This window comes from Nerophis ophidion, linkage group LG09, assembly GCF_033978795.1.
Source record: "Nerophis ophidion isolate RoL-2023_Sa linkage group LG09, RoL_Noph_v1.0, whole genome shotgun sequence".
Classification (NCBI taxonomy): Eukaryota; Metazoa; Chordata; class Actinopteri; order Syngnathiformes; family Syngnathidae; genus Nerophis; species Nerophis ophidion.
The window spans coordinates 57,562,834-57,577,682 of NC_084619.1; the positions used below are offsets into that span (position 1 = coordinate 57,562,834).

At 36.9% G+C, this 14,849-nt stretch overlaps 1 protein-coding gene across 6 annotated transcripts in view; it reads left to right on the plus strand.

Annotated features, from left to right (window-relative positions):
* Nucleotides 1–14,849, plus strand: part of ehbp1 (EH domain binding protein 1) — a 360,301-nt gene that overhangs the window by 29,643 nt on the left and 315,809 nt on the right. The gene's annotated exons all lie outside the window — the stretch shown is intronic.

Sequence of the window (14,849 nt, forward strand, 5' to 3'; positions counted from 1 at the left end):
GCTCTGCCACCAAGTGGTCAGAGATTGCTACTGCATGACCTAATTAGCGCTGTACTGTATACACAAAATCAGAATGAGCAAGTATTATATGCTTGGATACAAACATTACAAATAGATACATTGTTTGACAAAAAGTCCTATGTATTTTTTTAAGTCACTCAAGCAAATCATATTGTTAATGTAGATGCCCAGATTTACTTTAGAAAAGACAAGTGTACTTCTATACCTCTCTTGTTGCCTTATTCATATTTGACTTGATTAAATGCATTCATTTAATGTTTGGCGCTTCCACACCGAAGCAAGAGGGGATAGAAAGAAGAAAAAAAGGAAGACAGAGGGGGAGTTTGTGGGGAGTAAAGGGTGGTAAGACAGAGAGACAAAAACAACAACAGCAGAACATCAGCAAATTTGATATGTACAAATATGATACGAAAAATTATAGCAAATAAATAGTTAGGGAAGTAGAAAGTAATGACACAGAAATGAAAATTAACATTATTGTACTACAAATGGAACAATTAAAATATCAAAAGTAATATGTCTTTTATAAATGAATCATAACAATAATTGCTCCTATTATTAAAAATACGATTCTATCAAATGCAACAATACATATATGTAATGAAAACTTGAATTACAAAAGAATGCCGAGGGGACGAAAAGAGAATCGAACTATATTAACCTTGTAGATTGTTATAGTAAAACTAGATTACGCATCATCAGTAGAGGTGGGAATCTTTGGCCACCTCCACAATTCGATACCAATTCAGGAGTTATGATTCGATTAAAAAAAATCCATTACTGATGAGTCTTTAATTTATATACAAACCCCATTTCCATATGAGTTGGGAAATTGTGTTAGATGTAAATATAAATGGAATACAATGATTTTGCAAATAATCATTAACTTTAGAATTTGATGCCAGCAACACGTGACAAAGAAGTTGGGAAAGGTGGCAATAAATACTGATAAAGTTGAGGAATGCTCATTTGGAACATCCCACAGGTGTGCAGGCTAATTGGGAACAGGTGGGTGCCATGATTGGGTATAAAAATAGCTTCCCAAAAAATGCAGTCTTTCACAAGAAAAGACTGGGCGAGGTACACCCCTTTGTCCACAACTGCGTGAGCAAATAGTCAAACAGTTTAAGAACAACGTTTCTCAAAGTGCAATTGCAAGAAATTTAGGGATTTCCACATCTACGGTCCATAATATCATCAAAAGGTTCAGAGAATCTGGAGAAATCACTCCACGTAAGCGGCATGGCCGGAAACCAACATTGAATGACCGTGACCTTCGATCCCTCAGATGGCACTGTATCAAAAACCGACATCAATCTCTAAAGGATATCACCATATGGGCTCAGGAACACTTCAGAAAATCACTAAAACTAAATACAGTTCGTCGCTACATCTGTAAGTGCAAGTTAAAGCTCTACTATGCAAAGCGAAAGCCATTTATCAACAACATCCAGAAACGCCGTCAGTTTCTCTGGGCCTGAGATCATCTAAGATGGACTAATGCAAAGTGGAAAAGTGTTCTGTGGTCTGACAAGTCCACATTTCAATTTTTTGGGGGAAATACTCGACATTGTGTCATCCGGACCAAAGGGGAAGCGAACCATCCAGACTGTTATCGACGCAAAGTTCAAAAGCCAGCATCTGTGATGGTATGGGGGTGCATTAGTGCCCAAGGCATGGGTAACTTACACATCTGTGGAGGCACCATTAATGCTGAAATGTACATACAGGTTTTGGAACAACATATACTGCCATCTAAGCGCCGTCTTTTTCATGGACGCCCCTGCTTATTTCAGCAAGACAATGGCAAGCCACATTCAGCGCATGTTACAACAGCGCGGCTTCGTAAAAAAAGAGTGCTGGTACTTTCCTGGCCCGCCTGCAGTCCAGGCCTATCTCCCATCGAAAATGTGTGGCGCATTATTAAGCGTAAAATACGACCACTGAACAACTGAAGCTCTACATAAAACAAGAATGGGAAAGAATTCCACTTTCAAAGCTTCAACAATTAGTTTCCTCAGTTCCGAAATGTTTATTGAGTGTTGTTAAAAGAAAAGGTGATGTAACACAGTGGTGAACATGCCCTTTCCCAACTACTTTGGCACGTGTTGCAGCCATGAAATTCTGAGTTAATTATTATTTGCAAAAAAAAAAAAAAAAGTTTATGAGTTTGAACTTCAAATATGTTGTCTTTATTGTGCATTCAATTGAACATGGGTTGAAAAGGATTTGCAAAGTCATTGTATTCCGTTTTTGGCCCTGCGATGAGGTGGCGACTTGTCCAGGGTGTACCCTGCCTTCCGCCCGGTTGTAGCTGAGATAGGCGCCAGCGCCCCTCGCGACCCCGAAAGGGAATAAGCGGTAGAAAATGGATGGATGGATGGATTCCGTTTTTATTTACATCTAACACAATTTCCCAAATCATATGGAAACGGGGTTTGTATATCGATGCAGTTTTACATTTCTTTTAATTTCGACAAAAAAGCGTTTATTACGTGCAACTTTCAAAGACAGTGCTTTTGTAATAAGAATTCCCAATCACGTTTATTGAATTAATGGAAATAACATTTTTATTATGTTGCAAAACTGCATCATAATAAAGGAGCTGGAGGTGAGGTGGCGCGCTGCAGTCATCCCAATTTTAGAACTGTCTTCATCCCTTTATTTACAATAAATAAACCGATTATTGACTTTTATTAATCGATTTTTTAAACATCCCTGTTCGAATTGCGATGTATGTAAAAATCGCTATCATTTCCACCACTTCCAGTTACCAGTGTGCTGTGTTTTAACCAGTGTCACCTGGGGCAGTGGTTCTCAAATGGGGGTACGCGTACCCCTGGGGTTACTTGAAGGTATGCCAAGGGGTACGTGAGATTTTTCAAAAATATTCTAAAAATAGCAACAATTCAAAAATCCTTTATAAATATATTTTTCTAATAATACTTCAACAAAATATGAATGTAAGTTCATAAACTGTGAAAAGAAATGCAGCAATGCAATATTCAGTTTTGACAGCTAGATTTTTTGTGGACATGTTCCATAAATATTGATGTTAAAGATTTATATTTTTTTTGTGAAGATATGTTTAGAATTAAGTTGATGAATCCAGATGGATCTCTATTACAATCACCAAAGAGGGCACTTTAAGTTGATGATTACTTTTATGTGTAGAACTCGTTATTTACAATTGAATCACTTGCTTATTTTTCAACAAGTTTTTAGTTCTTTTTACATCTTTGTTTCCAAATAGTTCAAGAAAGACCACTACAAATGAGCAATATTTTGCACTGTTATACAATATAATACATCAGAAACTGATGACATAGTGCTGTATTTTACTTCTATATCTCTTGTATTCAACCAAAAATGCTTTGCTCTGATTAGGGCGTACTTGAATTAAAAAAATGTTCACAGGGGGTACATCACTGAAAAAAGGTTGAGAACCACTGACCTAGGGGAACAATGTTGATATATGTTTGATGAAACATGATTATACGTGTTAGTGTATATACATATGTACCTGTACAGTATGTGTATATGTATGTTTGTACAGTGAATGTGCATGTGGATGTATGTACCCTGTGTATATGGACTGCATTTGTGTACGTATCTAAGTAAGTACCCATGTGTGCGCGTATGTATGTATTATCTAGTAATGGAACAACCACAAAAAATATGTCTTCACAGCGTCAAGATGTGTCTCTTACTGGGTTTACATCAAAAATGTAGAGCTCTCTAATGAAGTCTCAACTATTTACTTCTGCATTCTTTGACAACCCTCAGCCACCTTTCCAAGAATGTGTACTACTCGACCCTCACTTTTTCTTTTTGTGCGCACATCAAACGGGACCACGTAAGAAAGTGCTGTAGGGTTGGGGCGGGGGCGGGGGCGTTCTGCGTTTGATAGAACGTTGAGGTGACAAGCAGGTCAGCCGCTGTTCTCTGGTCAGAGCGTGGGAGAGACATCAAGGCAGCGTGAGCTTTCTGGGTTTGTCTCTGCATACCCGACTAATGACTGCTGCTTCACCAGCACCACCTCTTGACAGCAGGAATGGAGGTGAAGAATGCAGTCATGACAAATCTTCTGGACCTTCAGTCTTCCGTTGTGATTAAAAGCTGTAAGGTTTTATGTGAACTGGCCTGGTTGTTTTGTCGCACTACGTCAATGGTGAGCATCTGGAACTGTATAAAGCAGGGGTGCCCAAAGTGTGGCCCAGGGGGCCTGCCGTATCATTTCATTTAGCTTGCCAAATGGTGACTACTAGAGATGCGCGGTTTGCGGTCTCATCCGCGGAGTCCGAACCGCGGGTCGGACGGGTGACATGACGAAAAAGTTCATTTTAATTAGATCCGGGCGGGTGGCGGTTGAACCATCCGGAAATATTTGATATACATGGTTCTGGGATTGGTATCCTTTACCATTCAAAGAGCCATTTAAGACCCGTGTCACAAAGCGAAGAAGACAATAGGAGACGCTAATATTCTCTAGAATGACTGCCGGCAGTCACCCAAATAATAAGTATCAGGGCGTGCTATGAAGCCATTGGCTTTGTCGCCCTCTACAGCATGTACGATTTGCTCGTCAGTCCAGCAACATGTTGTGTGTGGCCTCCGCAGCAACACGCACACGACTGCAAGGCATACTGGGTGACACAGAGTACACTAATGGTTGTGATATAAACAATTTTAACACTCTTAGTAATATGCGCCACGCTGTGAAGCCACACCAAAAAAGATTGACAACACATTTCGGGAGAACATCCTCCCAGTAACACAACATAAACGCAACACAACAAATACCCAGAATCCTTTGTATCCATGACAATTCCTGACTATTTTATACACCCCGCTAGCAGCAAACCCGGGGGGCCACGGGGGTGTAAAATATATTCAGGAAGTGTCGCGGATACAAAGGATTCTTGGTATTTGTTGTGTTGCGTTTATGTTGTGTTACTGTGATGAACGCTATTGGATATTCGCGAGAACGTTAGCGGCTCCCATTGTCTTCATTACTCTGTGAAACGGGTTTAAATAGCTCTGTGAGTGGTAAAGCTGGCCAACCTCTGTATTTCAGCGGGCGGGCGGTTGCGGTTCTGATAAAATGTTGGTTCGGGTGGACGGCGGGTGGATTACGACTTTGGTGATGCGTTTGCGGATTATATAATTGCATATCCGCGCATCTCTAGTGGCTACCAAATAAAACTGACTTCTTTCAAGCTGTACAGTCATTGATGGCATGCCCACAAGGCTGCACTGTAAACAAGTTTTTAGATTTTACTGTAAAAACATGGGAGGTAGGTCACTGGGAATTTAACATAAAATCCTCAAAGGTACCATTTTACATTTACATAATGCACTGTAAAAACAGGGAATGTAGATTTCAAAAAGTAGCAGGTTATTAGACAGAATTGTGCGGTAAAATAACAATGATACTGTTTTTCCATTGTATAGTAATGCACTGTTGAAAAAATGACTGTAAATACTTTCTGGGGAAAAAAACAGCTCAGTCGCTTAAATTTTACTGTAAAAATAAGTCGTACTGTTTCTAAATTTACAGTGATGTACTGTGAATAAATGGCCATATATTGTAACTTAAGGTAACAAACAAGAATTTTAATGCAAAAACAGTGGTACAGTTTTCATAATTTACAGTAATATGGGTCTAAAACCACTATCAATTTTACAGGGAAATTCTGGCGAATGAGCTTCCAGTTTTTCTCACCGTAAAATTAATAGATTTTCTTTTTACAGGCTGACTTTGTTGGGTTCAAAATTGAGAGCCCGGCTCTACGGTAAAGTTGTGTCTTTTTGTCGCCGTATGGAGAAGCATAACTTTGGTCGCCACGCTCCGCCCACATCCTATGATGAAAATTAGCATCCTATATTGAATTGAATTGAAATATTCATTTCAAACCTGCACAGTACAACTAAACACAGTTTTTTTTTTTTTTTTTTTTTACATTTTGGCAAATATATTTATGCATGGCTTGAAAAGGGGTTGGATGAAGCAGATGCTTATAATAGCCCAACCACTCTGACTCATTCCACATTTGACATAAACAATATAATACAATAACAATACTCTATAAACAAAAACAAGAAAAACTCCTGTACACTAACAATACTAGGAGACAAGACAAGACGAGACAAAACAAACAAACACACACACACACACACACACACACACACACACACACACGGGCCCAAACACTCTCTGACCATACACCTCTCTCCCATCGCTCTGTGCTGAGGGCATCACTCTCTTTCCTCCTCGTACTTCTTCAGTACTTCTTTTTTAAACAGTTTTTTAAATTGAATCATGTTAGAACACGTTTTTAACTTGTCCCCTAAGTTGTTCCACAGATTGACTCCACGCACTGAAATGCACATTGATTTTAAAGTGGTTTTAAATTTAGGTAAATATAATTTGTTGTTTCCTCTTAAACTGTAAATATGGTGATCATCTCTATTATGGAATAGGTTCTGTATATTGGATGGTTGAGAGTTTTGGGATGCCCTAAACATAATTTGATTAATATATTTCTAATCTGTCTGGCTAAAGTTTGAAAGCGATCGGATAAAACATTGAGGACGAACTGGGGACAGAACAACACCTGGAAATGGCAAAAATCTGCAGAAAATTAGCTTTATGCTTGTTTTGAGGTAAAAGATGCAGAGTTGCATGTTAAGTGAATTAGGCTCATGGCTGTGTGACAATCTCTACCACCTTGTTTTTATATACAGCGCAAAGAAGCTGAATTCCTCACTCGTGGTGCTGTTACATGGTAAAAGTCTCTAATTGGCTATTTCGCTATTTGACTATTGGCACATTTTCACGTTCTCCCTTAGGTGGCGAAACAGTTGAGCACCCCTGGCATAAGGTAATGCTGGTAACCTTCGATCTTTAGGAAAACTGCAGACGGCACCTCGTATTTGGCACCAATCTATTGCAGGGTAATTGGGAATGACCAATTGTCATTCAGAGCTCATGGAATCACTTCCACTCAGTGTGTGGTCTTTATGTTGAGCGGTTATTTGTTTAACCACCAGGGTGCAGTCTACACCTTCATAATGTGTCAGATGTTGAGTCCCTCAAACAGTCAACATGTCACTAATATATTTGAGTCCAATACTTATATTTCAGTAAGTACATGCAATATTTACCCATTTTGTCTTATCTCTTTTTTTATGTGATTGCAACCACTGAGGGGAGCATTATTCAATCCAATAAAATATCTGCCATCTTTTCCAGCCCACTTCTCAATTGTACAGTAATAAGTAAGACTGACTGTAACACTTTTTATTTGTATTGTTCAGAACAAGAACACTTACCTGGTTCACTACTTTCCATCGCTACATTTATTTCACAGGGTTATTAATTCAAAGTAAATAGATTTTGTGAAACTTATGGCATTAAATATTGTCTAAAGCAGTGGTCCAGGCCGCGGCCCGATTGGTACTGGGCCGCAGAAGAATTTTTTATAAAAAAAAAAAAAAAAAAAATATTTTTTTCTTTTATTAAATCAACATAAAAAACACAATATACACTTACAAATAGTGAACCAACCACAAAAAAAAATCCCTTTTTCATGACAAAAATGTCCCTTTTTCATGACAAAGAAGAAAAAAAGAAAAAAAAAGGACACCCCCCCAGGCCGCGGGACAAATTATTAAGCGTTGACCGGTCCGTGGATACAAAGAGGTTGGGGACCACTGGTCTAGTGGTATTTAAAAACGTCGTTCAATTGCAATTAACAACAAAAAGACAACAAAACAAACCACCTGATCCAGTTCTTCCAGTTGTGGGAAAAAAACTACACTTTAAGATGTTCAATATTTATTGAAGTGCTAACTGATATTAAGAGTTTTTTTTTAATTATTTTTGTGTTTGTTTATCTTTTTAACATAATAATGGGGCTGTTTGCAACATTTACCAAGATGCTTTTAGAGCACCAACTTTCCAATGTATTTTACACAGTATATCCCGCCCTTCTATGGCTTCTGGTACATAATGACGAAATCACGTACGTACGTAACACATGCACGTGCCTTAGCTTAAGGTGGTTTTAGTTAATAATAGCAATTTGAATGGCTAGCGTTCGCTGTCAATGAATGTATATTCTATCATACCAACATGACTGCGCGTTTGTGTTGACAAAACCAAGGTAGTTACCACCGTAAACACCAATCATTATATTTGGGCCGGCAGATAAACTTTGTAAATGTGAGAAATATAGATAAAAGTCAAATTAAATCACTAATGGTAATATAAGCTAGCTGGCGGTGTTCTTGTTTTACTTTTTTACTTTGAAAAATGTTACTGTGAAGAAGTCACAAACATTACCTTCCAATGGTAAATAAAAAATACCATAACAATAAAAATGTTTTTATTGCGTTTGAAACGGTTACTTGCATTATTATGTGTGCATGTATATATATCTGTGTGTGTGTGTGTGTGTGTGTGTGTGTGTGTGTGTGTGTGTGTGTGTGTGTGTGTGTGTGTGTGTGTGTGTGTGTGTGTGTGTGTGTGTGTGTGTGTGTGTGTATATATATATATATATATATATATATATATATATATACACACACACACACACAATATATACATCCATTTTCTATTGTTTTTGGGGGTGCTGAAGCCTATCCCTGCTGCTCTTGGGCAGGAGGCAGGGTACACCCTGTACAAGTCGCCACCTCTTTGCAGAGCCAACACATAGGCAGAAAACATTCACTCTCACATTCACATAAATACAGTATGTGTGTGTATATATGTGCATGTATTTGTTTATGTATACATGTGTATGTACATATGTGTACACAGTGTTTGGGTGGCAGCGGCGGCGATGCCCAAGAAGAACGCGGAGTTGGAATATAATTACACTTCATGTACATATTTATATACATATTTATATAATATTTACATATTTATATAATATGTAACTACAAGCTCCATTCACAGACAGAGTCCCATTGCTTTCATGAGCTGTCGAGCGAGTCTAAAGCCGAAAAAAAAATATGTATATATATATATTTGTGGCGGCCGTAATTCTTTTGTGGCGGGCCGCCACAAATAAATTAATGTGTGGGAAACCCTGGTATATATGTGTAAATATATGTGTACATATGTTCACATACACCACAGGCCAAAAGTTTGGACACACCTTCTCAGTTTCATGACTATTTACATTGTAGATTGTCGCTGAAGGCATCACAACTATGACACTGGTGAAGTGAACACCCTTTCAGGTGACTACCTTTTAAAACTCATCGAGAGAATCCAGAGAGCGTGCCAAGCAGTAATCAGAGCAAAGGGTGGCTATTTTGAAGAAACTACAATATAAAACATTTTTTGAGTTATTTCACCTTTTTTTTGTTAAGTACATAACTCCACACGTGTTCATTCATAGTTTTGATGCCTTCAGTGACAATCTAGTGAAGAGAAGTGAAGTGAATTATATTTATATAACGCTGTTCTCTAGTGACTCAAAGCGCTTTACATAGTGAAACCCAATATCTAAGTTACATTTAAACCAGTGTGGCTGGCACTGGGAGCAGGTGGGTAAACTGTCTTGCTCAAGGACACAACGGCAGTGACTAGGATGACGGAAGCGGGAATCGAACCTGCAACCCTCAAGTTGCTGGCACGGCCACTCTACCAACCGAGCTATGCTGCCCCCTACAATGTAAATAGTCATGAAATTAAAGAAAACCCATTGAATGAGAAGGTGTGTCCAAACTTTTGGCCTGTATTGTATATGTATGTATGCATGTATGTATGTATATATGTGTACGTGTATGTTTGTACATGTGTGTGCATGAAAACACGCACACACACACACACACACACACACACACACACACACACACACACACACACACACACATAACTGTATATATGTATGTATATATATATACATATATATAGATATGTATATATATGTCTATATGTGTGTGTGTGTGTATATATATATATATATATATATATATATATATATATATATATTAGGGGTGGGCAAATTAATGCTTTAATTACGCGTTAACTCATCAATCTATTAACGCCGACAATTATTTTATCTCACATTTGCGTATGCTGTTTACATGCTTTTATTTTGTTAACGCCTTTTCTTAACAAGATGGCATCTCCCGGATGTACTTCGGCGTCGAGGGGCTCTTGGTAAAGATGGAACATTTGGCAAAAATACCAGACAATTCTGCAAATTTCATGGCTGGCTTACAGCGTGGTCACTCCGGGATCACTTACGACCGCCAGACAATTCTGAATGTGGATAGATCGGGCCGTTTTGGACTGAATGACGCGTGCTTGCTAGACCGGCTAGCTAGCATGGAAATACTTTGCCGGCTACATCCAGCGGCTTGTGAAGCAGTGGAGTATTTGTGTTGTCTGTCTATTTATGAATAATGCAGACGAGGAGTGTTGGCTGAGTTCTTAACGTTTGCTTTCAGAGCGTGCATATCACAACATACAAGATGCCGTCATGGCGACACAACCTATACCGGGCTACCGCGCATGCTCGTCACTCCTGTTGCATGCTGGGTAGGGTAGTTATTTTTTTCCCTGGCTCATAACATCACAAATAGTACCATGTATATGCGTTCAGTTTATCAAAGCACCAAGCAAACAATCGGAAAATTCCCATCATATCAATTCCTAGATATGGTCATAATTATTTTAAGTGTACTACGCAGAATAAACACATTATTAATATTGCTACTACGGATAATTTGATCAAAAATTCCCTAAAACAGCCTACTACCTATAATATAGGTTTTTTAGACATAAGATCCCTGATAAAAAAAATGTTTCTGCTGTTACCTCAGAAATTGCCTGTTCAGATGTTATGATTGTGGCTCAGAGATTTGTATGTACATTATATTTATTTTCCATAACAAACAGGATAACTTAAATACCCTGGCAGTGGAAATAAGCTTAAATGTTTGTATTTACATTTTTTGAGTTGATTTTCATAAAATATGCTATTTAACTGCTCCTGTTTAAAAAGGACTGATTTAAATTGTGTTAGCACAACAAATGTTTTGGCGCTTTTGTTCATGTGGGAGAATATTCCAATAAAGGTGCATTACACACTACTTTTGAATTCATTATTGGGCTTTGCGTATACAATGCAGTTAATCGTGATTAATCGGAGAAATAGTGTGATTAACTTCGCTAAACAATTTTAATCGTTGCCCAGCCCTAATATAAATATATATATATATATAAATATATATATATATATATATATATATATATATATATATATATATATATATATATATATATACATATATATATATATATATATGAATGTGTGTGTGTGTACACAAACTTTTCACCATTATTAGTGTCAAATGCATACAATTTTGTCCATACAAATAATTGTCTGCCTTTGACTATATATAATGTAATAACAATCTGCAGTAGGACATGGGCATTGAATTTGTTTTTTAAAATTGCATGAAAAGCATAAAATTAGATTTTTTTGATACCTGCAAGTCAGTTCCTCCTTTTCCGTTATGTAGCCAAGACGGCGACTATTGAGTGCTGCACACTCATTGTTTTGAGTGAATATCTGTGCAATGCATTTGGCAGTACTTCTCAGTGCGAACACACATATGCAGCTAAAAGTGTAAGTATGGAAGTGTGTGAATTGGTACTAATATGCGACGACATGTTTTTACACATTTTTCCATTACTTGTTCAAAGGCGGCGATCCTCCCGCGCACACATTCAGGTGTTGAAACGTATGAAAGCAGGACATTCGGCGGTGAGGTCTACTTGAAGGAGAGGTGAGGTCTCCTCAACCCTCATCAGACGTCAGAGGAGACGGGCGAAGAATACGCCATTGTGCCAGAACGCCGGAGATGATGAAATTTAAGATCCCCGCGCTCTGCCGTCGTCTTAATCTGAGGGGGCCCCAACCTCGCGCTCGGCTAATCCCTCCCCGTTGAATTACTGGCCTCGCTAGATTGTATTTTGTCATTGAAAATGGCAGTGTCAAACACTGCCTTTTCCCTCTCCTATTTGTTCCTCTGCCAAGGCGAATCGCATAATCAAGAGAGGGCGCGGGAGTGAAGAGGAGGGGAAGGAGAGGTGGTGGCCCGTAAGTGGCGACACAGTAGTATCTCTAAATTGCACGCTACCCTTGCCTTTCACTCTTTTTCAAATAGGTGCACATCATCAAAAAGGTGGGCAAATTGGCCGTCGAAAGATTGGACGGCTATATTTGAAGGCATTGTGCCGACAGACGCTCGGGCATCTGCGAGTGCATATCCACCGGAACTGGAGATGGCAATCCAGCGTCCATCTTCTTCAAAGCTTTGTGGGGAGGATTTATGCAACACACAAAAGTGCATACACAGAAATGATTTGTAAAAAAAGAAAAGAGAGGCTCTCAGACCGCCCACGAGTTACACGGACCTTTTTGACTCGCGTTACATCCAAGTCTCTCCCAACATAAACAGATTAGGTAAACACTTTTGTCATGGAGAGCAGCGGTACTAACACCCTCATTCACTGGCATGGAACCCAAGAAAGCAGCTCGATCATGCACTTTTTACATCCGTCAGCTGATGCAGAAACATGATTCATTCCCGCAAAGTTTTGTAAAAGGAAGGAAGAACCCAAAGTTAGATGAATAAAAGTTAGATCTGACTTAAAGGTGATTCTTCTTGTTTACAGGGGAACTGCACTTTTTTTTTTTTTTTAATTTGCCTATCGTTTACAATCATAATGAGAAACAAGAACCTATGTCTTTTTTGAGGGGGATTTTAAAGATGATAAACGCTTAGAAGATGCGGCTACTAGCAGTCACCGTTGTTGCCTTTAAAGCACTCTAAAACAACTTCAAAACCCCACATCAAAGTTTTATATACACACTGCAAGTATATATATAATGTAGTAACAGACAACTTCAAAACAATATGTAATATGTACAATATACACACGGCAAGTATATATGTAATGTAGAAACTTACACCTTCATAACAATATGTAATATGTTTTATATACACACTGCAAGTATATATATAATTTGGTAACAGACACCTTCATAACATTATGTAATATGTTTTATATACACACTGCAAGTATATACAGTATATAATGTAGTAACAGACACCTTCATAACAATATGTAATATGTATAATATACACACTGCAAGTATATATGTAATGTAATAACACTTTCATAACATTATGTAATATGTGCAATATACACACTAAGTATATATATAATGTAGTAAAAGACACCTTCATAACTATATGTAATATGTACAATATACACACTGCAAGTATATACATAATGTAGCAACAGACACCTTCATAACTATATGTAATATGTACAATATACACACTGCAAGTATATATATAATGTAGTAACAGACACCTTCATAACTATATGTAATATGTACAATATACACACTGCAAGTATATATATAATGTAGTAACAGACACCTTCATAACTATATGTAATATGTACAATATACACACTGCAAGTATATATACAATGTAGTAAAAGACACCTCCATAACTATATGTACAATATACACACTGCAAGTGTATATATAATGTAGTAAAAGACACCTTCATAACTATATGTAATATGTACAATATACACACTGCAAGTATATATATAATGTAGTAACAGACACCTTCATAACTATATGTAATATGTACAATATACACACTGCAAGTATATATATAATGTAGTAACAGACACTTTCATAACTATATGTAATATGTACAATATACACTCTGCAAGTATATATATAATGTAGTAACAGACACCTTCATAACTATATGTAATATGTACAATATACACTCTGCAAGTATATATATAATGTAATAACAGACACCTTCATAACTATATGTAATATGTACAATATACACACTGCAAGTATATATATAATGTAGTAACAGACACTTTCATAACTATATGTAATATGTACAATATACACACTGCAAGTATATATATAATGTAGTAACAGACACCTTCATAACCATATGTAATATGTACAATATACACACTGCAAGTGTATATATAATGTAGTAACAGACACCTTCATAACCATATGTAATATGTACAATATACACACTGCAAGTATATATATAATGTAGTAACAGACAACTTCAAAACAATATGTAATATGTACAATATACACACGGCAAGTATATATGTAATGTAGAAACTTACACCTTCATAACAATATGTAATATGTTTTATATACACACTACAAGTATATATATAATTTGGTAACAGACACCTTCATAACATTATGTAATATGTTTTATATACACACTGCAAGTATATACAGTATATAATATAGTAACAGACACCTTCATAACAATATGTAATATGTATAATATACACACTGCAAGTATATATATGTAATGTAATAACACTTTCATAACATTATGTAATATGTGCAATATACACACTAAGTATACAGTATATATAATGTAGTAAAAGACACCATAACTATATGTAATATGTACAATATACACACTGCAAGTATATACATAATGTAGCAACAGACACCTTCATAACTATATGTAATATGTACAATATACACACTGCAAGTATATATATAATGTAGTAACAGACACCTTCATAACTATATGTAATATGTACAATATACACACTGCAAGTATATATATAATGTAGTAACAGACACCTTCATAACTATATGTAACATGTACAATATACACACTGCAAGTATATATATAATGTAGTAAAAGACACCTCCATAACTATATGTACAATATACACACTGCAAGTGTATATATAATGTAGTAAAAGACACCTT